General features: G+C 42.8%; 1 protein-coding gene and 1 long non-coding RNA gene across 2 annotated transcripts in view; one reads left to right on the plus strand and one right to left on the minus strand.

Annotated features, from left to right (window-relative positions):
• LOC138743782 (VPS10 domain-containing receptor SorCS1-like) overlaps positions 1 to 24,338 on the minus strand; it is an 800,159-nt gene that overhangs the window by 383,566 nt on the left and 392,255 nt on the right. The gene's annotated exons all lie outside the window — the stretch shown is intronic.
• LOC138744266 (uncharacterized) lies at positions 13,087 to 24,311 on the plus strand. Its single transcript, XR_011345416.1, has 2 exons — positions 13,087 to 13,369; positions 24,177 to 24,311. It is a non-coding gene; the product is annotated as an uncharacterized lncRNA (long non-coding RNA).

Here is a 24,338-nt window from a genome sequence, read left to right on the forward strand (position 1 = left end):
AGAGACTTTTTTAAAAATAGTTTCAGTGCAGGATATCCTAAATAAACTTCTGAGAAAATCCATCTGCTTCTGGAGTACCATGCCATGCCTGAGATGTTGACCTGTCTTGTTTCTTTTCAGACTCTAACCCACCGACTGAGCTCTTCTGATTTTTCCTTCCAATTTTTAATGTCATTTGTCAGGAGTGAGCAGCCTTCCATAAATTGTAGCCCATTTGAATTATTATCTATATGCTCATTAAGTGTGTGCTTGAATTAATCTTTTTATAATAGATTCAACTATTTCTCACATTATAAATGGGGGAGGATTTACTGTCCATACAATGTAACAGAGATGAATTAATGTATATCTAGTTAAAATTGATTTAATTACAGGTGCAAATTATTTGAACTTGTGAATCTGCTTCAGAAATATTCCAAATGTGAAATTTTATGCACTTCACATATGATGTCCGCCTGACTTACCATTTGATACTTCTAGAGCAATTCCAATACTGATTCATTTGCAAAGCTGAATTCATTATACATTAAATCGGCAAAGTCAAGAAAAATCCTATGGATTCTGCCGTCCTTCGGGAAAGAGCAAGTTGCTTCATAAAGTGAGTGAAGCATGAGAATCTGCAGATGTTGTGATTGTAGTAAAAACGCTGGAAGAACTAATCCAATCTTGCAGTGTCCCGAAGAGGTCAAGATATATTACTGACGTTTTGGGCCTGAGCCCTTCTTCAAAGTGTAAGGAAAAGGAAGGCATAAGAATAAAGACTGAGACCGACCGGCAGGAGCAGGGGAGGGGGTGGAGGGGGGGGGGGGAGGAGTCCAAACCAACAAAAGAATTGGATATGATAAGAGGAGACAGGAAAAAAGGAGAAAGAGAGACAGGCAGAGATAAAGAAAGACAGAGACAGACAGGCTTAAAGAGACAGAGCTGGGCTCAGGCGCAAAATGTCAGTAATATATTTTTACCCACGATGGATGATGCAAGACCCGTTGAGTTCCTCCAGCATTTACTGTCCGTGTTTTGCTTCATATACTGTCCAGGACTTGAAGCATTCAGTCCCCACAACACGGTGGATGGAATGGGTACCAGCGTCAAGACCCACAGAACTATTCACCGAGGCTTCCCTCAAGGGACAATAGCAGCAGGCCATAACTGGATCTTTCCCTCCTAATTACATGCCATTCTAACTGCTCAGATCAAGCATGAAATCACATATTTTAATTCACTATTATTATTATTATTATTGAGTTTATGCGAATAATCCTGGGGATGAGAGGACAAACGTATGAGGAGTGTTTGATAGCTCTGGGCTTGTACTCACTAGACTTTAAAAGGATGCCGGGGAATCTCCTTGAAACCAACTGAATATTGAAAGGCCTGGATAGAGTAGACATGGAGAATATGTGTCGGAGTAGCATAAGAGTAGGACCAGAGGGTCAGCCTCAGAATACAAGGCCATCACTTTAGAGCAAAGGTGAGGAGATATTTCTTCAGTCAGATATTGGTGAATCTGTGGAATTTGTTGCCATAGACAGCTGTGGAGGCCGAATCATTGGGTATGTCTAAAGCACAGATGGATAGTTTCTTGATTATTAGAGTGTCAAAGGGCATAGGGGCAAGGATGGAGAATGGGGTTGAAAGGAAAAATACAGCAGCAATGATTTGAACGCAGAGCAGACTCGATGGGCATCAGGGTATGAGCAAAATTTAGGCAGGCTACCAATAAAATGGTGGGAGGGAAGGGCAGGGAGAGAAGCACAGACCCAAAGGCAGGAGGTAAAAGGTGGATAAGGAAGGGAGGACATGCCAGCAAAGTGGTGGGGGGGGGGGGTGCGTAGGTGGAGGGATGGCTCTGTAAATGGAGAGGGAAGAGGATGGAGAGTTAGAGGACAGAGGGATAGGAAAGAGAGAAATAATGGGGAGTAGGCTAGCAGAAAATGGAGAAGTGGATGCTAATGGGTGGAGAGTTCCCAGACAGAAAATTAGGTGTTACTACCACTGGCATCACTAGGGGGGGTGTGGACTGCACCAAGTGACACCTGGGGGTGGGGGGGGGGTGACATCAAAATGACTGTCTATAAAATTTTTGCGCAGTGTTTCAGCAAGAACTTTTTTTTAATAAAAGATATTCCTGTAGTTAGTTACAACAACAAACCCATCTTACATATATCAATATACCTACAAGGCTAAAACTCTGCGCTAATTTACTTCTGGAACCTTCTAATGCACTCTGGTCAGAGCTGTCATTATGACCCAATTACAATGATGCTTTGAATGACATGGTTTCGTCTGCACACGCTACAAGCAAGCGCTGTTGTTTTCATTGCTGCTGTGCGTATGATGTTGTAATTTAAAGGGGTGATTTTAATTTTTACTAGTTGCTTATCTCACTACTATTGCCATCACATTCAGTGATATTTACGAGTAATATTAGTTCTAAAAACATTACTTAGGATTCTGTGTGGTCTGGTACAGGAGGAGATCCATGGTAGGGGAGGGTTGACACCAACCCTAGTGACGCCACTGGTTGCTCCTCCAATTTTCAGGTGGCCTTGGTTTCAGTTATAGTTTCTGGTTGAAGGCCCTTCATCAGAACTGTGCTGATGAACAATAAATGAAGCAAAACATTAACTCTGTCTCTCTCTCCACAGATGCTGGCAGACCAGCTAAGTGTTTCCAGCAACATCTGTCAAACCATTATGTTAAAAAAAACCTTGTAATTTGCAATATTTTTCTCTGTCTCTTCTTTGCTCACTTCCTGAGAATGGTAACCAGGAGGGCAATTTCGTCATTTATTGTTGACAAATGTAAGGTAAACTCTATCCACCCATCAGGAGAAACTCAGCAATCTCCTGCAAGGGACCATTCCTCCAGTGTGAACACAAGTGGCTATTTGGAGATGTTGTGTCAACCTTTACCTGGACCATTTATAAGAAGCACGAACGTACATTAGGTGGACACATTCATCGCCATGCACACCTCCGTGAATACCAATACACACAATATCCATATATGTGCCATTTATACAGATTTGCTTTGACACGCCCACGCCCACCCCGGAGATCCTTTATTTCAGAAATGACTGGATATTCAAATAGTGGCAATCTGTATGGTTTTACCTGACTCACTATGGTGTAACCAAAACTCTAAAACAGAAATTAAGGCTTGCTTTAGTTCCAATTCTGCAATCTGGTACTAACTTAATTTTTCTCAGTGGATCTAAATATTGCATCAGTTTCCTGACAGCTCTTTGATACAGAAAATCAATCAGCCAACATGAAAACACTATTTAAATCCACCACCTTTGGAGAGATTTCTCTCTTCAGGAGGGAAGGCATCTAATCCTTGATTACATTCTCCTAAAAATATCTCACAACTGTTGGTCAGATGATACATGCAAGATCTTCACTAAAGATTAAAAATCCCTTCCTTTCCTTCACAGATTTCAGTCTGGTTTGTCATGACTGCACTATGCAAAGTCTAGATCTGGATATTTATCTCAAGATTAAGGTCTTGAGAGGAGAAGATGAGGTATTTTCCAATCATAAAGCTTTATGCTTGCAGCAAGGATCAATGTTTTTCATCATCAGAATGAAGAACTGCCCTTTGAAAGGTATAACCTTGCCTCCAATAGTTACACGCAGCCAAATTCAAAGCTTTATGAAGTATTGCTTAATTATTGCATGGTTCTTTCGACATTTGAAATAATCCAAAAGTTTGCCAATTTCTTGCTAAAAATCCCACTCAGACATCAGAAACAAAATAGTTCAATATTCATAATGTTGCAAAAGACAATTCTTCTCAGATTTAGTATTCTCTTTATAATGCACTCTGTTCAGACCAATAAAGAATAATGTGGGATCACCTCATTCTCATCCTGTCTGCAAGCTTTCACACACACGCACGCTCTTAGAATTAGGAGTGATTTAAAAGTGATAAGTTGAATATTGATTTTTTTTTGTTTTTTTTAATTGTTTTTTGTTTAAGTTGTTTAAGTAAATTTAATGGTGGAGGAGCCTCCTGTTTCTCATGATCTCTTTCAATTGAAACCATCTGACCAGATGAGCGTTTCAGCATCTGGGTTTGTCTCCCTGGAGCTCTTCCAAAAGAACCTCCCACTTCAGACGAAAAGGGAAAATAGTGCACAGAAAGGGCAACACCTGCAATGACCGACTTCCCTCCCTGACCTCAATGTAGGGCAGCGCAAGGACTGTAGCAGTTGAAGCAGGCAGCTCACCAACTTCTCATCAAAAAATGAATTAAATTTAAATTTTAAATTTAGAAATGCAGCACAGAAACAGGCCATTTCGGCCCACGAGTCCTTGCCGCCCAATTTACACCCAATTAACCTACATCCCTGGCACATATTGAACGGTGGGAGGAAACCAGTGCCCCCGTAGAAAACCCACACAGACACGGGGAGAACATACCAACTCTTTACAGCACGGGATTTGAACCCCAGACCAGATTGCTGACGCTATAAAAGTGTTAAGCATGCTGGCCATTAACAACGTTTTATTGTTCCACTGGGGCAGGCAAGCCTTCAGCTTTCAAACCCCTAGGCAAGGTTGTCTGATTCCTATCTGCCCATTCAGCCAGTGCCATCATGGCATCACCACACCCAGGCCATGCCCTCTTCTCACTGCTACCATCAGGAAGTAGATACAGGAGCCTGAAGACGCACACAAAACATTACAAGAACAACTTCTTCCACTCTGCCACCATATTTCTGAATGGACAATGAACTTTTAGACACTAGCTCACATTTTTCTACTTTTGCACTAATACTTTATGTTTTAAATCTTGTATTTAAGGACCTGTAATTTAGACCAATTTTGTACCATCGGCGCAATCTGCTACTAAAAAATAACACATTTCTTGACACATGTTCTTGACAATAAAACTGGATTCTGAAATGACCCACTCGCCATTCACTTCAGAGATGAACAATAAATACTGGCTATGTCAGCAATGATCACAACCACTGAATAAACCACCCTGGAATTTCTCTCCAAGTTAGCCCATCACTTTCTCTTCCTGGAACGCGATCTTGAAAAGCAACTTCTCGGACAAAAGTTCTGTTCACCTACTCCGAACGTAGTTCAAAGTCAAATCCGGTTTGGTTCTGCTTCTTTGGGTATCTTGGGATGTTTGGTTCTGTTATGAAATAAAGATCCCTTACAAATTCAGTTGTTGTTCTTTCATCTTTCCTCACCTAGGAGATTGCCCCAAAAAATGAAAACAGTGTACTCTATGAAAATAAGGCACATGGGACATTGTGACTGACATCAGTTTAGAGTGCATTATAACACACATAAGCCCATTTATCAATGTTCTTTTGTCTGTTTACATTGACATCTATAATGCATTAAAACATGGATTTAATTAATATCATACAGTCAGATCTTCATGAGATTGCTTCTTCCATCTCCTGGGATACAATTCCTTTTAAACCATTATTTCAGTGGTATACAAACACACACCACAGTGTCATCAGCTCTGACGCAAGAGATTTTTGATACTGTCCTCCCAGAGGTACAATTGCTTCAGGAAACAATGGGTTATCAATGGAGACATCAGTTTTGTAAAACTCAGCAAGCTCTCTGAGCCCTGCTCATTTTCCTTTCTTTACCAGAATCAAACAATATCCTCAAGATTTTCAATTCACGACAAATGCTGCTTGGACAAGCCAAATCAAAATCCAAAAATCTGAAGGAGAAGACAACGGGAACATTGCGACCCAAGAGAATTCATCTGTCATAACTAGGCCAAATAAGACACTGACAGATTAGGTATAAATGGGACACTGGGGACCACAAACTCATTCTTTCCAATCATGCACACTGGGGAACACAAATGCAATTGTCTCTAACTAGGACACGAGGGATCATGAGGCATGTCCACAACTGGGGCACTAATAAAATCGATTCTTTGCTTACTGGTGAGCAAAATGGATTTTGGATTCAGATGGACTTGTATGGTTCCGTCCTTGGCCAGGCACAAAGAATATGGTCACCTGCCTGAAAATCTCCAAACATGGTTAAATGTTAGATTCAATTTGAACCTACGTCTTTGAAGCACCTTGGGATATTTAGCCTGGAGATCCCAGCGCAGGACTTCCTACCTGTACTAGCTCCTTGTTCATCCTGCCATCACTGTTCATCCAACACATTGTTACAGTGCACTGCTCTCTCTCAGTGATTAGAAATGGAGGGGGGGGGGGGTGAAAAATGTTAAACGAAAATGAAAGTCTATTTTGATAGAATGAATTGTTTAATGCCAGATGTACCGAGATACAGTGAAAATCTTTGCTTTGCATGTTATCCAGCCAGGTTAACCCATAAATGGAGATAGCACAAAGTTAGAACAAAAGGGTAGAATTCTAGTGTTACAGAGATATGTACAGTTGAAAACAGTGCAAGGGCAGTGGATATGAGGAGAGAATCGACAATGAGGGGGTGCGAATGAATCCAGCAGGAACAAGAGCCATTTACAAGGCCCCATACCCAACCAACAAATTGGAATTACAGTCCTTCCTAGGACTTGTTAATCACTACCGAAAACATATCCCTAGTATGTCTACACTATGCCGCCTGCTGAACCAATTACTCAAGAAAGATCAAACATGGTATTGGAACACAGAGGCTAAAAACACAGTCGATCAACTAAAGGAAATACTAACGTCAACAAATAAGGTGCTGCTCCACTACGACCCTAGTAAAGAAGTTACACTCGCCATGGATGCTTCACCAGTGGGACTAGGAGCGGTACTATCCCAAATCACAAAAAAAGGTGACCATCCAGCAGAGTATGCTTCACGAACATTAACCACAAGCGAATGCAATTATGCTCAACTAGAAAAAGAAGGATTGGCAATCATTTTTAGTGTAAAAAAAAATTCCACCAATATCTTTATGGAAGAAAATTCACCTTGATCACAGACAACAAGCCTCTTAGTTTAATCCTGGGGCCACACAAAGGTATACCAGTATTAGTTGCTGCCAGAATTCAAAGATGGGCCTGCTACTAGTGGTGTATATCTATGATATAAAACATAAACCAGGAACACTTAACAGCCATGCAGATGCCTCATCACGCATGCTGCTACCCGAGACAGAACAACAAGAAGAAATTATTAAATGAACAGCAGAGGAAGCAGCCGTCAACCAAGAACCACTTCAACAACTACCCATTACAGCCCAGATGATCACAAAAGAAACCCGAAAAGAAGCAACATTAAGCAAGATCCTATACTGCACCCTTAATGGGTGGCCTGAATCTGAAGTCATCCCAGAAGGGGATGACTAAAACCTTACCACACATGCCGCCATGAACTATCAGTTGAAGCAGAATGTTTACTATGGGGTACCCATACAATAATTCCAGCTAAATGGAAAACTACCATGTTATCAGAACTGCACCACAACTATCAGGGAATGATAGTGTGTCTGGTGGTCCTCCATAGAAAGAGACATTGAAACAACAGTAAGAGAATGCAAAGAATGCCAGTCAATGCCGCCAAAAATGCAGCAAGCTGAAGCTAACCTATTGGAAATGGCCATCCAAATCCTGGCATTGGATTCATGTAGACTTCGCTGGATCATTCATGGGTGAGACTTTCCTAATAGCTGTGAACGCACACTCCAAATGGCCAGTAGTTTTGCAGCAGTAAAACACCAAAGCAGATCCCACGAATGACTGTCTTCGAGCTACCTTTGCCACTCATGGATTACCTCATGAATTAGTTACGGACAATGGGCCTCAATTTACATCAGAACATTTTTAAAAAGGTATGCACAACAACAACATCAGACATAATTTGTCTGCACTCTATCACTTAAGTACTAATGGGGAGGCAGAACATTTTGTACAAAAATTGAAAAAAAAAACAGTGAAAACCATGAAACTCCTAAATGTCTCCTGGACACACAAAATCGCAGATTTCCTATTGAGGTACAGAAATACACCGCATTCTACCACAAAACGCACCCCAGCAGAACTAATGTTTAGCCACAACCTACGGACCAGGCTGTCCACAGTTCATCTAGATCTGGGTCTCCGATTGTAAATAAACAGCATCGCCACAAATCTCACCTAGAACATTGGAAGTGGGAGAGGGAGTTCTGGTACAAGATTATAAACAATATAAAGATCCATGGGGTGGTAGGATTAATCTTACAAAAATTAAGACCCTGCTCATACTCCGTTCGAGTGGGGGTCAGATTGTGGAAGTGATACATTGACCAATTATGAGCATTGACTGTCACTAAGGTCCATGAACTGCCTCATGAACTGGAGGAGGTTGAACCAGGCCTTCCCCGACCAACCGCACCCCTCAAGCCGAGTGAAGGTGGTGGGGGGGGAGTAGAGACAATCGCTTAGCCAAGGAGTCCAGTAACCGAGATACACAGTCAGGAGGGCAACAAAGTCGGGCAGTCACCACCAACCTGACTATCTACAGGTCCCGAGCAAAGACTGGCACAGCAAACCATGCCAAGGTGGTCCAAAAGAGAAAGAAGAACACCTGAATGCTTTAAGGACTATGTGTCCTGATTATTATTAACTACTTTCCCTTTTATAATTATAATTACTCATGAGATGTATTCTAATTCTCACTTATAGTCCTGGGCCCAATGTTATCTTATTCGTTGAAAGGAGCCCAGTCAGCATTTATTGCACGTGTGGGGGGATAGTGTTGGGTATAAGCCCGCCCTCTGCTGGACATCATGACACCCACATCATGATGTCACCCTTCCAAACATATAACCATGTTTCATTAGCCACGTTAGTCTAATAGAAGTAAAGGATGAGAAAGCATCACATCTCCGAGTCTTAATTGTGTAGAATGCACAAGAGGAAAAACTTGCAGAGTTACCCCAACCCAGCACTGGCTTCCTTTATCTTTCCTTCTGTCAAAGTTAAGCTAACACATACAGTTTGCAGAACTTGTTCAAAACCCTCCTATTAAAGATAGAGACATCACTAGCTGTTCACTTGCACACCAGAAGTATTTATTTTCCAAATACTGTAGACCTGTTCCCTCTGCCATTTTTTGGGTAACTTTTTAACAGATGCGAATTAAAGCCCTCGAGAGGGCTTTTTAATTGTTCATAAATTCCTATTCTGTACTGAAACTAGGAAGTGGCAAAGAGTTACTGAGTTTTAAACCACAGAAACATTCCCTTCCAACCACATCAACCAAGTTATGCTAGTCCACTTTACCCGCATTCAGCCCATATTCCTCTAAACTTGCCATCTTTGTTCTATACACCTCTTCCACTTCCTCTAGCAACCTGTGAAAAATGGACCCTTCAGCACCCTTTTAAATCTTTCCCTTCTGACCTTAAATCTGTACCCTTCAGTTTAGGATTCCCCTATCTTGGGAACATTACAAATTCCCTTCAGGGTTTTTGTGGTGGTACACCTACTGCAGGGGGCAACCTCTGTACTTGCAGGAGAGTAAGGCGACAGGACAACACCTGGCCGGCTGTCAATCAGTCGGCTTGAATGGATCAAGCCCCACCCAGTCGTGTGTCAATCACCCTCCGTGATTATAAGCTTGCGCAGACCTCCTGAGGCCTCACTCAGAGGTGCTGTAGTCACAGCCAGCCTGGCTCTGTGGAAATCTTTGTGGATTAAAGCCTGTTGTACAGTCTTTACCTTGTGTGTGTCTGATTCTGGCTAATAATGCACCACAGTTTTATCAACAGGTGTTCCTATAAGGAGACCACGGACTCCCATACTCCAGCAAGAACATCTCAGCCTATCCTGACAATTCAAGCCTGCCTGTCCCAGGATCATCCCCACGCTGATTCCCTTCTCTGTCAAAACGCTTCTGTGTCTTGCCCTCTTGAGCAAGCACCTTAAAGGCCAAAACCTCAACTGGGGTAAATATTTGATAACATGTTAGCATTCCAACATGCAGGGTAGGGATGTGGAAGGATAAGGGCCTTCGACTGAAGCTGGGTTGAGGAAATTTATACTGGTAATCTATGTTTGGACTGCAGCCTGCGGATGTGCCAGAGCAGAACTCTTATAAGGCTGGGAGAAGCAACCTGTCATTACCGTCAGCCACTGACTCCATCACCAGCTCAGACCGCTGACCTTCTACACACTGCTATGAAATGTCAAAAGGAGCCCAGTCAAGTGTGCACTCACTCATTTATCTCCATTAGTTTGAGTTGAAAAGAAAGATATAGATTTTCTTGACAGTTTAGAATATTCAATTTTTGGACAGATGTAGGTCTTTAAAGATACAGAGATTTGTCAACTGTGACAAGTCTGACAGGGCTGTTTCCACCCACCAACATCTAAACGTGTCGGGAAACTGCTCGAGCAGGGGTACAGGACACTTTCAGGGCCATAGATTCACTGTAATGGTCACAGATCCATTGTAATGGTCATGGATCCACTGTAATAAGGGTTTATCAAAACCAGCTGATGAGAATTCCAACTCATTCACAAACGGAGGCATCTCTCTGGCAAGCCTAACATTTATTGGCCAAGCCTAACTGCCCTTGAACTGAGCACCCTGAGCGCCTGTTCACAGGGCAGTAGGGTTTTAATAATATTGGTGGAGGTCTGGAATTATATTCATATAATGATGATGGATCCCTTTCCCTTAAAAGCACTGGTGAATTAGATCGATTTTTATGGTGGCTTCATGGTTGCCATTATTGAATCAAGCTTTTTATTCTAGATTTATTAAACTGAATTTAAACTCCCAGAAGCCCTGATGAGATTTGAGGTCATGTCTCCAATGTTTTCTCGATTATTTTAATTGGCAAGGCAAGGCTTATTTTTATGGGTGATGTGTGTTTCCTTTGTTCTATTGATTTTAGTTGCATGAAGTACACAAGAGAAGCAGGAGGAGTGGGCTAACTCAGCCTGTCCCATCACTCAATACGATCAAGGCTGGTTAATTCTAAGCCTCATTTTCCTCCTCAGGATCAAATCTTTACTTGTCCTGTGGATGGTGGAGGGTCATGTGACCTCTCCATCTGGAACTTGGCGGGAATCGCGTCACCTGACAATCAAGCTGGACTCTGCCCACCCATTAAGTGCACACCTGACCATTGGCCCCTGTAATCGCTGAGTGATTACCTGGGCCAGACTCTCCAGCTTACTGTACTATAAAAGTCCACTGCGCGAAGTAGCTATTTTTTTTGTTTAGTTCTTCGGCCCTGAGATGAATCCTACTGTTGACAACGCTGGAGAAATCGCTTGTAAAATGTGCCCTACATAGGGATCAGGGCTGTTGTAAACTATTGTAATCATAGACAGCGTCTGAACCATTCCCACATTAGACAAGGAACGGCGGGTAGTGTATTGTCGTCCTTGGTATCCATAGTATTAAGTCTGACATGACTGGGTTGTATTGGGCTTGTGAGAATGCAAGCAGTTACTGGTATTGGTCATGTTGTGTTCAATGTGATTGGTTGCACTGTGTTGTGTGATTGACAAGTACTTGTATGTGTTTCCCTGTTGTGATCCCCTTCAGTGTATTTTAATAAAGATCCTTCCTGTGTTCAGCCTGTGTCCCAATTCATTGCCCTTTGAACCCACCAAACTTCACACACACCTCTATTGTGTGATCTTTCAAAGATGTATTCACCTTCACTTAAACTATTTAATCAGGATTAGCAAGAAATGGGCAGGCACCCAGATAAAAGGGTGGAGGGGAGGAAGTTGAGAAGCACAGGTTGGGGGTGGGGGGAAAAATGGAAAAAAAAACTTGGAGGTGATAGGAGGAAGGTAGAGGGCTGTGAAGGTGTGCTCTGATAAGAGCCTGGGGTCTTTTGCCCCTGGGGTTACAAAAGATGATTTACAAACACTGACTGGACTAACGCTGCAGGCAACAAATTAACAATGTAATTTCAAGGTGGTCTCTTTTCCATCAAAAATACACCAACACCGACAAAAAGCTTGTATTTCAGAGCTGGCCAAGTGAATTTAATCAACATTTTTTGCCCAGTGACAGCCTCATCAAGCTTTCCGCTGTGGATTACAATTCAGCTCCTGTACAGTGCCCTGAGAAGACACAGCGGACTGCATCTGCTCCTTTGTATCAGTAACTCACAGGTTTATGATCCTCATTATTTATGCATAGCCGTCTTAAACATTTTCTAAGACAATGCCCGACAATGGGAAAGGTATTTTAGAAGAATAAGACTCTGTGATAATGCACAAAAATACTGAAGAAAGCTTCCCTGCCTCTTTAAATGATAGGAAACTATCAACCAATCTGTTCCACAGACTGTCCTTGGCCTCATCCATTGCCATGGTGAGGCCATACTTCGCCTTGAGGAACCACACATTATATTCCCCCTGGACAGCCTTCAACTCAATATAGATTGCTCTAATTTCAGTTAATCCCCACTTCTATCTTTACATTTAAATTTTAATTTTTTTAAAAATTGAGTCAGAAAGCATGGTAACATGACCCCGTGTTCTGGCCACTTACTCCCAACTGATCTACACCCCCCGGTACATTTTGAATGAAACCGGAGCATTAGAGGAAACCCCTGCAGAACACAGGGAGAACTACTGACAGACAGCATCAGATTCAAACCTGGTCGCTGGCGCCCTAACAGTGTTGCGCTGACTTCCATCAACTGCGCTGCCCATCTCTTCTCTATCTATTCCTTCTCTTACTTTTCCCTCTCATTTTCCCCGCACCACCCCACCCCCCCCCCCCCAGTGGTCTTTCCTTCTACCAGTCTCTCTACCTCTCCCATCTTCTATCCAAGAGCCTATCACCTTTTGGTGCCTCAACACCTTCTTTCCCCCTCTTGATATACTTGATATCACCACCCATCCTACTTTAGGCTCTGAAAATTCAAAATCAGCATTTACTGCCATGAACATGTCATGAAACTCGTTGTTTTGCAAATATTGGTATAACGGACATCTCAAAATAAACAGAGCAAAAAAATAGGAGGAAGTGAGATAGTGTCAATGGTTCTGTAAAGGTTAAAACCTTGTGTTCTTGATCTTGGTTAATTTTGTGTCTATCCCTTTAAGAAAAAAGTTTTTATTGTTACCTTAGTGACTATGATGTCATATGTTGTAATATCTGGGCAGAGCTAATGAGGAAGAAATTTAGGAGACCAGAACTAAAGTTGTAGGGAAACCTCTGGCTGAATGCATCAAAGAACTTCAGTGCTGAGAATTGTACTGAGGGAGCAAAGTCACATCTAGAACAGCAACTGACACAGTGCCAGATGTTCTGTAATTCCACAAGCTTTAATTGATCTCAAAAATGCAGATGTTGTGAGATTCTTGGAAAGGATACAACACCTTTAATTCTGAACACTATTAAAACTTTGAGTGATTTTAATGATGGGCCAGTTGTGAAATAGATACTCAGCAGGTAAGACAGCATCTGAATTGATTTGAAAACAAACTACTGGTGGAACTCAGTGGAGTGAGTGGCATTTGAGAGGGAAAAGGAACTGCCAATGGTTCAGGTCGAGACCCTGAATCAATTCTTTTCTCCCCACTGATACTGCCTGACCTGCTGAGTTCTTCCAGCCGATTTTTTGCTCCATACTCCCCCATCTGCAGTCTCTTGGGCCTCCATCTGAATTGAATTGTTTATTGTCACATGCACTGTGTGCTATCCAGGTGAGCCAATCCATATTTAAGTGTAGGAGGGAGTGCATTAATAAAACAAAATGCAGGCTGTAGTGTTACAGCAAGTCAAAGACAAAATGCAGGGTATAGAGAAAAGTACAGTTTTAACAGTGCAGGGACATCATCTGTTCCCAACGAGAGACCCATTTAAGAGTCAATAACAGCAGGGAACAAACTGTTCACGAATCTGGAGGATCCTGATTTAAAGCTCTTATATCTCCTGCCTGACAAAAGGCGGGGAGAAAAGTGGAGGAGAGTGTGAGTGGGGTGGATTTGGGTCCTTCGACACCTGCTTGACACCAGCATTTTCTATTTTTATTTTGGATTTCGAGATTCCTTTATTGGCGTGTAATAGTACAGAACATGTAATATTATATTAAATTGTCTTACAGTAAGAGAGAAAGAGAAGCAAATGAAAGTCCTTTCAGACTCACTGAATGTCCCTGGATTCACCTCCAGCCGCATCAGCAACCCAAGTTCCAGATCCCAATGTCCGACAGGATCGGGATGCCTCCAGCACCCAAGAGCCTTCAGGAGCCCCTCTTTCCCTCAGCATCCTGTCAAATCCTGGTTGCATTGCCTAGTTCCTATGAGCAACCCATGTGGGTCCACCAACTGCAAGTTGATCTTCCATTTTTTTTTAAAATTTACATTTGTTCAGGGAAGAAATCAGGCTGTGGTTGTGGTAAAAGCAGGAAGGCAAAGTGAAAATGACAGCCAGAAATCCATTGAAGAGTAGATACTTCAGTGCAGATCCCCCAGGAAGTAGCAATAAATGTAAGAGTTATGCCAGAAGCAAGCAGATAACCTTAAAGTCTGGCAGGGTTTATTTGCATTCTTGCTTTTGATGTGGATCCCCGGCATCTGCAGTATTTTGTTCAGCTTTTAATTTAATTTTTTTTTAAGAGACACACCACTGTAACAAACCTTTCCACCCACGAGTTTGTGGCACCCCGTTACACCCAGCTGACCTACAACCCTCGTACGCTTTTGAAAACTAGAGCACCCAGAGGAAACCCCATGTAGACACGAGGAGAACGTAGAAACTCCTTACAGTCAGCGCCAGATTCGAACGCTGGTCGCTGGTGTTGTAGCAGCGTTGCGCTAACCGCGCCACATTATTTTGTGTTGGCTGCGAGGAGATCCGGGACTATGGGAAATTAGCTAAGAATGGCTTGCAGTAGAAGGCTCTTACACCTATGGACATAATCAGAAACAGATTGGTCAATCATAGTCTCATGGCCCTGTCCAAACCTCAAAGGGGAATGTTAAACCACCAGTGTTCCAACAAGAATAGGGGAGCCTTTCCAATTCTCTTGTCCAATATTGAGTTCTCAAACTCAGCTTAAAGCTGAAGATCAATGTCAATACATCAGTGCTTTCCTCTGGGTCTTTTGTTCCTCTGTTTCTTGCAACATTGCAGCAATGATGAAGTACTTTCAGTGCTGTGAAATGCTTTAGGCGTCTGGAATAGTCATGAAGCATAGAAATATACCCTTCAGTCCTCAACAACTCCCAAACCACCAACCTTCGCCGTCCGAGCCGGTCATCAGGATACACTTCTGCTGAAGTGCAATGGAAGGTTTTATTTTGCATGCTCTCCAACAAGTCTATTTGCACACAAGTGCAGCAGAATAAAACAGCACAGGGAGAGGAGTTACAGGCAGGTGGCACAGGGGTTAGGGCAACAGTAGGACAGGGCCAGAGACCCGGGTTCGAATCTCACACTGTCTGTAGGGCGTTTGTACGTTCTCCCCATGACCACGTGGGTTCCCTCCGGATGCTGTAGTTTCCTCCCATGTACCAAAGACGTACGGAGAGTTGTAGGCTAATTGGAAAGGCATGGGCTCATGGGCTGAAAGAGCCTGTAACCGTGCTGCAGGACTAAATTTATATTTACAACGAGAGATCAGTTAAAAGGCAGAAAAGGCAACATTATTTTACTGATATGAGGTGTAAGGAGAGAACAAACATTTCAAAGAAGTTATAATAATAATAATGTTTTTTATTGTCATTGTACAAGTTATACAACGAGATTTATGACAACAGTACAAGGTTACCAATGCAGCGACGCAACCACAGGCTGCACCACAGAAGTTAAATAAAAAAATTTCATTTACAGTGCCGTATATGTCCTTTATGTGAATGGGGGGGGGGGGGGTGTCGGCTGTATGTATAATAGATGTGGAGGACAGAGAGGGGAATTTGTGGATATGTGTGTTCAGTGTAGTGACAGCCTGGGGGAAAAAGCTGTTTCTGAGTCTCTTTGTTCTTGTCTTAATTGACCTGTAGCATCTGCCAGAGGGTAGTAGGTCAAACAGATGCAGGGCAGGATGGAGAATGCAAAAGCGTGCAACTCAAAATGGTGGTTGTAAAGCAAATAGTGTCATCTTGGAACATAGACACAGAAGTCATTAGGTAATGGTGAAAATCATGTTTTCCTGCAAAGATGTTGGGCCATATTTAAATTCTGTGCTTAAGCAGAAGGATGCAAGACACGAAGGACCAGGATGGTTGTCTGAAAAAAAGTATGAAGGTCGAGAGAGAGAGAGAGAGAAAAAATAAGTTAGAGGTAGTGAGAGAGAGGGGTTGTGTGAAAGAGGGAGAGGTAGAAAGTTAGAGGAAAAGATGCAGAGAGAGAAGTAGAATGAGAGAGAGAGGTAAAGGTAGAGGGATAGGGAGAAAGGAGGAAAAGGAATGAGGTAGATAGGAGGGAGAAAGGGAAGGGGAGAGGGAGAGAGCGAGAAAGAAACATTGCTTAACGCTAGAGGTTTCCATCAGCTTTGAAATCAGAATGGTTGATAAGAATATAGTGGCATTTTGTGAGTTATTTTTCTATAATTAATGTATGTATCGTGCCTCCGTTGTTTGCGAATGCCTCGAGCTGCTCGGTCAGGAAAGGATAAGGAATGAATTTTAGATACTTTGTTTCATGAGGTTCATTCAGGAGTCTGACAGCTATAGGAAAAATATGGTCTTTGAATGTGGGGGAGCATAATTTCACACCCTTGAATATTCTTCTGGATGGAGGAGGAAATGAGAGTGTGATTGGGGTGGGATGAGTCCTTTAGCTTTTCCTAGGTGTCAAGAGGTATAGACAGAGGTGGGGGTGGGGCATTCTAAGACATCTACTAGCACGAATCCTATTTAATACTCCCCTTATTTCCATCAATGCTCCCTCTTCCTTCCACATTTATCCCTCACCTACCCAAAAGGAGCAATTCATAGCAGCCAATCAACCAGCTCATCTTTGGGATGTGGGAAGCCCACAAGGCAGGGAAAATGCACAAACTCCACCCGGACAGCGGTCAAGACTGAACCCGTCTCTCTAGAGCAGCGAGCCAGCGCACTCCCAGCTGTGCCAATGTGCTGTCCAGCATGTGAAAAGGGAGTTCAGAACACGCCTCTTAGTCTCCTGTCGGAACATTAACTGCATTCTCTTCCTAAAGATGAGGCTTGATCTGGTGACTATTTTGAGCGTTTTCTACTTGCACACGAATTGCAAAAGGTTGGTGTGCAGGTGCAGCAGGCTAGCGAGAAGGCAAATGGAATTGATTGCGAGAGGGATTGAATTCAAGAGCAGCAAGGTTATGCGCTGCAGCTGTACAACGTATTGGTGAGGCTGCATCTGGACTGTGCAGTTCTGGTCTCCTTACTTGAGGAAGGATGTACTGGCTTAGGAGGCAGTGTAGAGGAGACTTACCAGGTGATTGATTGCAGGGATGAGGGGATTAGCCCATGAAGAGAGTTTGAGTCATCTAGGACTGCCCTCTGAAATTTTAGAAGAATGGGAGAGTGTTTTATAGAAATGTAAAAAATTATGAAAGGCATAAATAAGAGAGAGGTAGGTAGGATGTTTCCACTGGTGGGGAAACTAGAACTAGGGGCCATAGCCTCAAGACTGTGGATAGTAGATTTAGGACAGAGATGAGGAGGATCTGCTTTTTTTCCCCCACCCCAGAGGATGATGAATCTGTGGATCTTGAAGCATTGGAGACTACGTCAGTAAATATATTTAAAAGGTTGGATAGATTTTTACATAGAAAGAGAACTAAGGGATGTGGAGGTGGGGGGGGGGGGGGGGGGGGGCGGGGAAGGCAGATAGATTGAGATGAGTCTATCACCAAGATATAGGAACAGGCTTGACGGGCTAGGTGGCCGAGTCCTGCTCCTATTCCTTATGTTCTTACTTTGAAGGAACATGTTTGGTTTTTTTAAAACCGAGGAATGGAGCTAGAAAATCTCTGTCAGTACTCCAGCGCTATGGTGCTACAGAACTGGAGGCATCACTTTCCTCTCCAGATGTTAAAGTGAGGCACCCATCCACTCTCACGAGTGGGCCTGATAGATTGCACAGCTCTCTTTCAAGGGCATTTTAGAGGGGGTGTACAGCACAGAAAAGGCCCCACTCTGTCCACCATCTAACACCCATTTGCACTCCCTCATCCTATACTGACTCCATTTGATCCTCCTCCTATTCCAAGATTCGACCATTCATTTGTGGCCCAATATACACTGCTCAAACCATCTGAGTTACAGATTATTTGATCACTTTGCTGTTTAACCAACTTCCTTTCCATCCCTCTCACACATACACTCAGTGTGTGTGTGGCAATTAAAATGATTTATCTCTTGTAATAAATAACAGCACCTTTTCTCCTTAGTAAAATAGAAGTCACTCTAACTGACTTCACTGATAAAACTCACTCTACCCACTGCAGCGCATGTGGGCAGGGTAAAGGAGCCCTTCAGCCCAAAATGTCCCTGCCAGCTCTTTAACATTTCATCCACCTCACTCACCAACCTTCGCATTTTCTTTCAGCTTCCCTTATGAGAGCGGCTTCAGAACCCGTATCCACCACCGTTTCAGGAAGCACCTTCCAGATCACAACCAATCCCTTCGTCAAACTTACTCCCTCTCCTCCATATCTATTGCTGCACTGCAGATCTGAGGGCTGTTGGTTACCTGCATTGGATTGAAAGGGGAGTCAGGAAGCTGCTGAGGGCACCCATGGCCCTGACTCATCAAGGTGACGACCATCTCATTGCATGAAGGCAAAGCAGAAAGCCTGATTTAAGAAGGAGAATGTCATCAAGTTTCTCCCTCTTTTCACAGCTTCTGTAACCTGTTGACCTGGAACCAACTGAATTACAGCACAGCTCTTGTTCGTCTTTAATGAATCCAGTGCATACTTTGCCATGGAGTTTGAGTTGTCACCGTGTCTCACTCGACAATTTCTTTTTCTCACCCCCAGGCACAATTCCATAAAAGTCTCCATACACATGAAAGATTTTCTTTGAACCCATCAAATACCATGACAGCATGGATCTCAAACAGTGTTTACTGTTTGATAGGAGCCGTTTTGTTGATGTCTTTCACCGCTTCCCATTGTTAGACCATTCCCTCACTTCAGGTGAAATATTTTCCTGGCTTTTATTAGCGCAGTTCACGCCTGGTTAGTGGATGGATGAGAAACCCCATGGGAACAACAGCTGACTTGGAAAATAGATGATCTGACCAGGACGCACATCTCAATGAGGATCTCGGTTTTTTTGCACATACGCTGTAAAAAAAGCAATGTACAAGACCATGCAGCCTTGAAGGACTCATACAACAGGCAGAATGCACTAATTAGTTTCCTCTCCCACTCTTTCCTTATATTTCTGTATATTTTAGCTTTTCCATAATATCTGCTTCACCCATCTAAAAGTTTCTATTAAAATAATTTCCACAATTTTTTCAGGTAGTTTAATAATGTTGTGATAAATTCTTTTGTAAAAATTTTGGCGATTTTTTTTCAATCTTCAATTATTTCAAGCCTATGTCTCCTCTGGGTGCCTTACCAGTGGGGAAAAAGTTTCTCCTCATCTACTCTGCGATGACCCCCTTGTCATTTTGAACAACTGTGAAAAATAAAATCAACCTGTAGCGCAGTTCTGCTCTTTGGAAGACCGTTTCACAGTTCCGGAAAGCTAGATTCAAGTTTGACCTTGGGTGCTACCTGTGTGGAGTTTGCATGTTTTCTCCACAGCTGGGTGCTCTGGATTCCATCTACATCTCAAGAGATGGGAGGATTAGTTAATGGGCTGGTGCAAAATGCTCCTAGTAGCCGAAAGAATTAAAGTAGTGTCGACAAGCATGTGTGAGAGAGTCGCGGTACAGGTGAAAACAGAGGAAAATTAGACTGGTGGAACCAGTATGTTGGAAGGTGGCAAAAACTCAGACATATACAGCACTGTAACTGGCTAATTCGGCCCTCCGAGTCCATGCTGCCCAATTTCACCCCATTGACCTACACCCGGTACGTTTTTGAAGGGTGGGAGGAAGCCGGAGCAAACGGAGAAAACCCATGCAGACATGGGGAGAATGTAAAAAAGACTCCTTACAGACATCACAGGATTCGAACCAAGGTCCGGTCCCAATCGCTGGCACTGTAAAGGTGTTTTAGTAACTGCTACGCCAACTGTGTCGCCTGTGACTCAGTGGCCACAGAGAAATAGTCATCTTGAACGTGCATGTAATTGTCATCATTTGTACATGTTCAGAGCATTATGAGCCTGCTCCTTACAATCATTATAATTGCTGAACCTTATAGCCTGCCCTTTTGTTTTATCATAACTCTGTGCTTTTATTCTTTTAGTACCCACTGTACAACACAGAGGTTGACTTGCCTGGATAGCACGCCAAACAATTTTTTTGCATTGCATTGCATCTCAGTACACATGACAATAAATGACTCAATTCCAATTGTTACAACAACACCCTCAGGGAATGGGTCAGCTCGCAAGGGTGTTCCTAAAGAGTGTCGGCAGGAAACCATGAGGCCATAGGCTGCATCTCTCCCTGTCTTGTGGAACTCATCCTTACACAGTCAGAAACAGTGCCACTTTTTAAATAGTGACTGGCACCCCTGCTATCGATCAGATCATCTTCCAACTCAGCCTTAAGCAGAGAAAGCCTCGTTTCCAGTGCATCAATGATCCTATAGGTCAGTAGAGTCATGTGGCACAACATTACTTAAACCTGTGTGATCAACATTCCGTGTTAATTCCTTCTGCTCTCAAAATAAAATCATGGCTGAACAAATTCTCCCCTGAATTCTTAAAGTGGCCAGAAAGCCCAATTCTGAATTTCACTTCCACTGCAGAAAGTGAGTCGCTGAATCATAGTTTTTAAAACCTGAAAATTTTGGATGTGATTCCAGACCTTCACTGGACAAGTCTTTCACCCTTATGCCTGTGCTCTGCTCTGTTGGAACAATGCCGTGAATTTAGGAGATGTAGAAAAGAGAAGCTGTGGATGTAAATCCTGCAGCACATGAGGCAGAATATTTTTAAATACAGGGTCAGGGAATCAGCAAAAAAGCAATAACATCACATATTTACAACACATCCTTGTGATTTCCACTACAACCGATAATTTGTTCTCCTGGTTCCTGACCTGGGGGGTCACTGACAATGTGAGAAGATGGATGTCCTGAAAATGCAATGAGCGCTCACACTGAGACACAAGGAAAGCAATGAGCTGAGAAGTGCCAGAATAAGAATGAACTGGTCAGCCATCAGAGAGATGAACATATCTTCTCTTGCAGGCCTGTTAACATCTCTGGTAGGTCACTGAACATGACGAGAATTTTTATCAACTGATTTTGAAAGTTGACTGATAATTGCACTTTTGTTTAAAATATCGTTACCTAACATGGATTTGGCTGTCTGCATGAATCATCATTTAAAAATAATGAATGGCTAAAGTTATGGCAGTGCCTCAACATAGCAGAAGACTTCCGGCTTAGACAAATGGGGCTGCTTGTCGCCTTGGTTTGTGATAAACTTCCCATTGACCTCAATGTAAAATCCAGGGTGTAAATTTAACGACTAATTTCATCACTAAAGCTTTTGCCCAGGGATGGATTTAAATGATCTTTCCAATAACATGAGCTGAGTACACACAATGTACCCCCACATACAGGCACAGAGGCTCTAAACGCAGCCTATTATTTTAAACTATGATCCAAACGACAGGGTCAGTTAGAGACGAATTACTAATGATGAGGTGGTAAGAAAAAAAGATTGCCATATATAGGTTCATAATATCATGGTAAAAGTGAACGTTCACAATCTATATCCTAGGGTAGACAATTCTGGAACTAGAAGGCATACATTTAAGGTGAAAGGGGAGATATTTAAGAGAGACCTTACGAGCAAATTTTCCATTCAGAGGGTGATCCATATCTCGAATGAGCTGCCAGAGGGCATTATAAAATCAGGTACAATTAAAATGTTCAGAAGGCAATTGGAGATATCTAGTATATGCTCTTAAATAGCCCAGCTTGCTGAAGGTTGCGGGCTGCCGGCAAATTGCTATCGAAGAACCAGCAGAGACTGTGGACGGTTAGTGACTTGCGTTTGAAGAAACAACACAGGCTGCGGGCATTTGGTGACTTGCAGTTGAAGGACTGCACAGGCTGCAGGCGGCTAGTGACTTTCGGTCGAAGGACTCACACAAGCTGCTGGTGACTAGCTGCCGAAGAACCCACAGGTTTCGGGAGGCTGGTGACTTGCAGTCAAAGGCCTCACAAAGGTTTGCTGGTGAGTTGCAGTCAAAGGACCCACCCAGATTGCTGGAGACTGGCTTATGGGAACCAGATATTGAAATGAGGATTTGAAAGGATGCTGAGAGCAAGAAGGGTTCCTGAAGGGCCTTGGGTGCTGAAGGCAGCCTGAGCACGTTAGAGGTTTGGATCTGGGGTTCGGGTTGCCAATGGATTGAACTGGAGTCTTTGCGGCTGCAGAGGCTGAGGGCATGCTAGAGGTGAATCTACAGACACTCAGTGTCCCTAAAGGGGATTCATTTTTCCTTTACTTTCTCTTATTGTTAGGGGTTCTGGGAAATGCTCATGGCGACTCTGTCTTAAGGAGACAAAAGTTGAAGTACATCACATATATTTCATTGTTATGTATTTTTACATGACAATAAAGGAAATCTTGAACCTTGATATGGATAGGAAGGGCTCTGAAGAATACAGACCCATTGCAGGCAAATGGAACGAGCCCAGAATGCAAACTTGCTTCTCAGGAATAAGTTGGGCTGAAGGGCCTGTTCTGTGTGGTATTATTCCTCATCAAACTTCACATACCCCTCGCGCAAACTATTCACCCTTCTGCCATCCAGTAGGAGGTTCTGCAGCACTCGGGCCCTTACGTCCAGATTAGACAACAGTTTCCCCCCCCAAGCCATTCGCAGAACATTTGGGGATAGGGTTCCGTGGACTGTTACTGAATATGTCTTAATATTTTAATGGGTTTAACTTCTATTCTAACTTATATTTATGTAAATATGCTCCGTGGAGAAATGCTATCCCATCTTTACCATGCGACTTGATAATCTATGCTCAGTGCTGCAATATTTATGTGTTAGTATGGATTCTATCACCAATGTATATATTTACATATAATAGTAGTGACTGGCTGCGAGCCGTAGCCACGCCTACTGACAGGTCATAAAGGGCTGCTCCTTACCAGACCCAGGTCAGTCTGGACTGGTCGATCTCGATTGATTACGCTCCAGTCTTTTGCTAATCAAAGCCTTGGTTTGAGTCAACAAGTCTTTGAGTCATTTGACATGCTACAATTTGTAAACGTCTCCTCTTGGGGCTGGAATATGTTGCCATTAAATCTCTTTTCTTTCCTCTGTATTTTTGATGTGGTCAGAGTGCAGTGTTACAGCACATGTTACAAAAATTCTGTCAACTTTATAAAAGAGAAAATTAAAAGTTGAGTGGAAGAATAGAGATCAGATTCACAGTTGGGGTAAATCAGTCACAGACTCACACAATCAGTGAGATAAAGAAACAGAAAAACTGCAGGCGCTGGAACCTTGAGCAAACGATGAGAAGCTGGAGGAACTCAGCTGGTCAGGAAGCGTAAGTGGGTAGAAATGGTCAGTCGAAGTTTCAGGACAGGGCCCTTGATTGAGGCTCTCGACCAGAAATGTTAACTGACCATTTTTAGCCACAGAGTTCCACCAGCAACTCATTGTTTATTCCATTACAAGTCAAGTCAAATTTATTGTCATCCGATTACACAATTACAACCTGACTAAACAGCGTTCTCCAGTCCTTGATGCAAAACACGTAGATACGCAACCAGACATAACACACATACAGACAAAAAAAAACATACTGTGTGCAGGACAAATAGTCATATATATAAATAAATAATAAGTACTGCTTGATGAATATGAGAGTCTCAGATAGTTAGTGTGAGCAGTTCCTTTGGTCGTTCAGCATTCCCACTGCCCGTGGGAAGAGGCTGTTCCTCAGCCTGGTGGTGCTGGCTCTGATCCTCCTGTGTCTCATTCCTGACGGGAACAGCTGAAAGATGCTGTGCGCAGGGTGGAAGGGATGCTCAGTGATTTTGCACGCACTCTTCAGACAACAATCCCAGTAGATCACATCGATTGGGTGGGGGTGGGGAGGGAGACTGAAATATTTTCTTTGTCTCTAATGAAACACTCGATGGATTTTTTTTTTCCTTGATTACAGAACGTGGAACAGTTGGTGAAGCCGAATTATGATTTTTAACTATCTGAGGGCACAGAAGAGGACCCAAAATCATTGCATAAACAAGTCTGAACTTTCCAATTTTACATTATTTTGGAATAAAGAGAGCAAATTCTGGAGATGAGAAATAAAATACGAAAGTCT

Source organism: Narcine bancroftii, chromosome 10 (genome assembly GCF_036971445.1).
Source record: "Narcine bancroftii isolate sNarBan1 chromosome 10, sNarBan1.hap1, whole genome shotgun sequence".
NCBI classification, from domain to species: Eukaryota; Metazoa; Chordata; class Chondrichthyes; order Torpediniformes; family Narcinidae; genus Narcine; species Narcine bancroftii.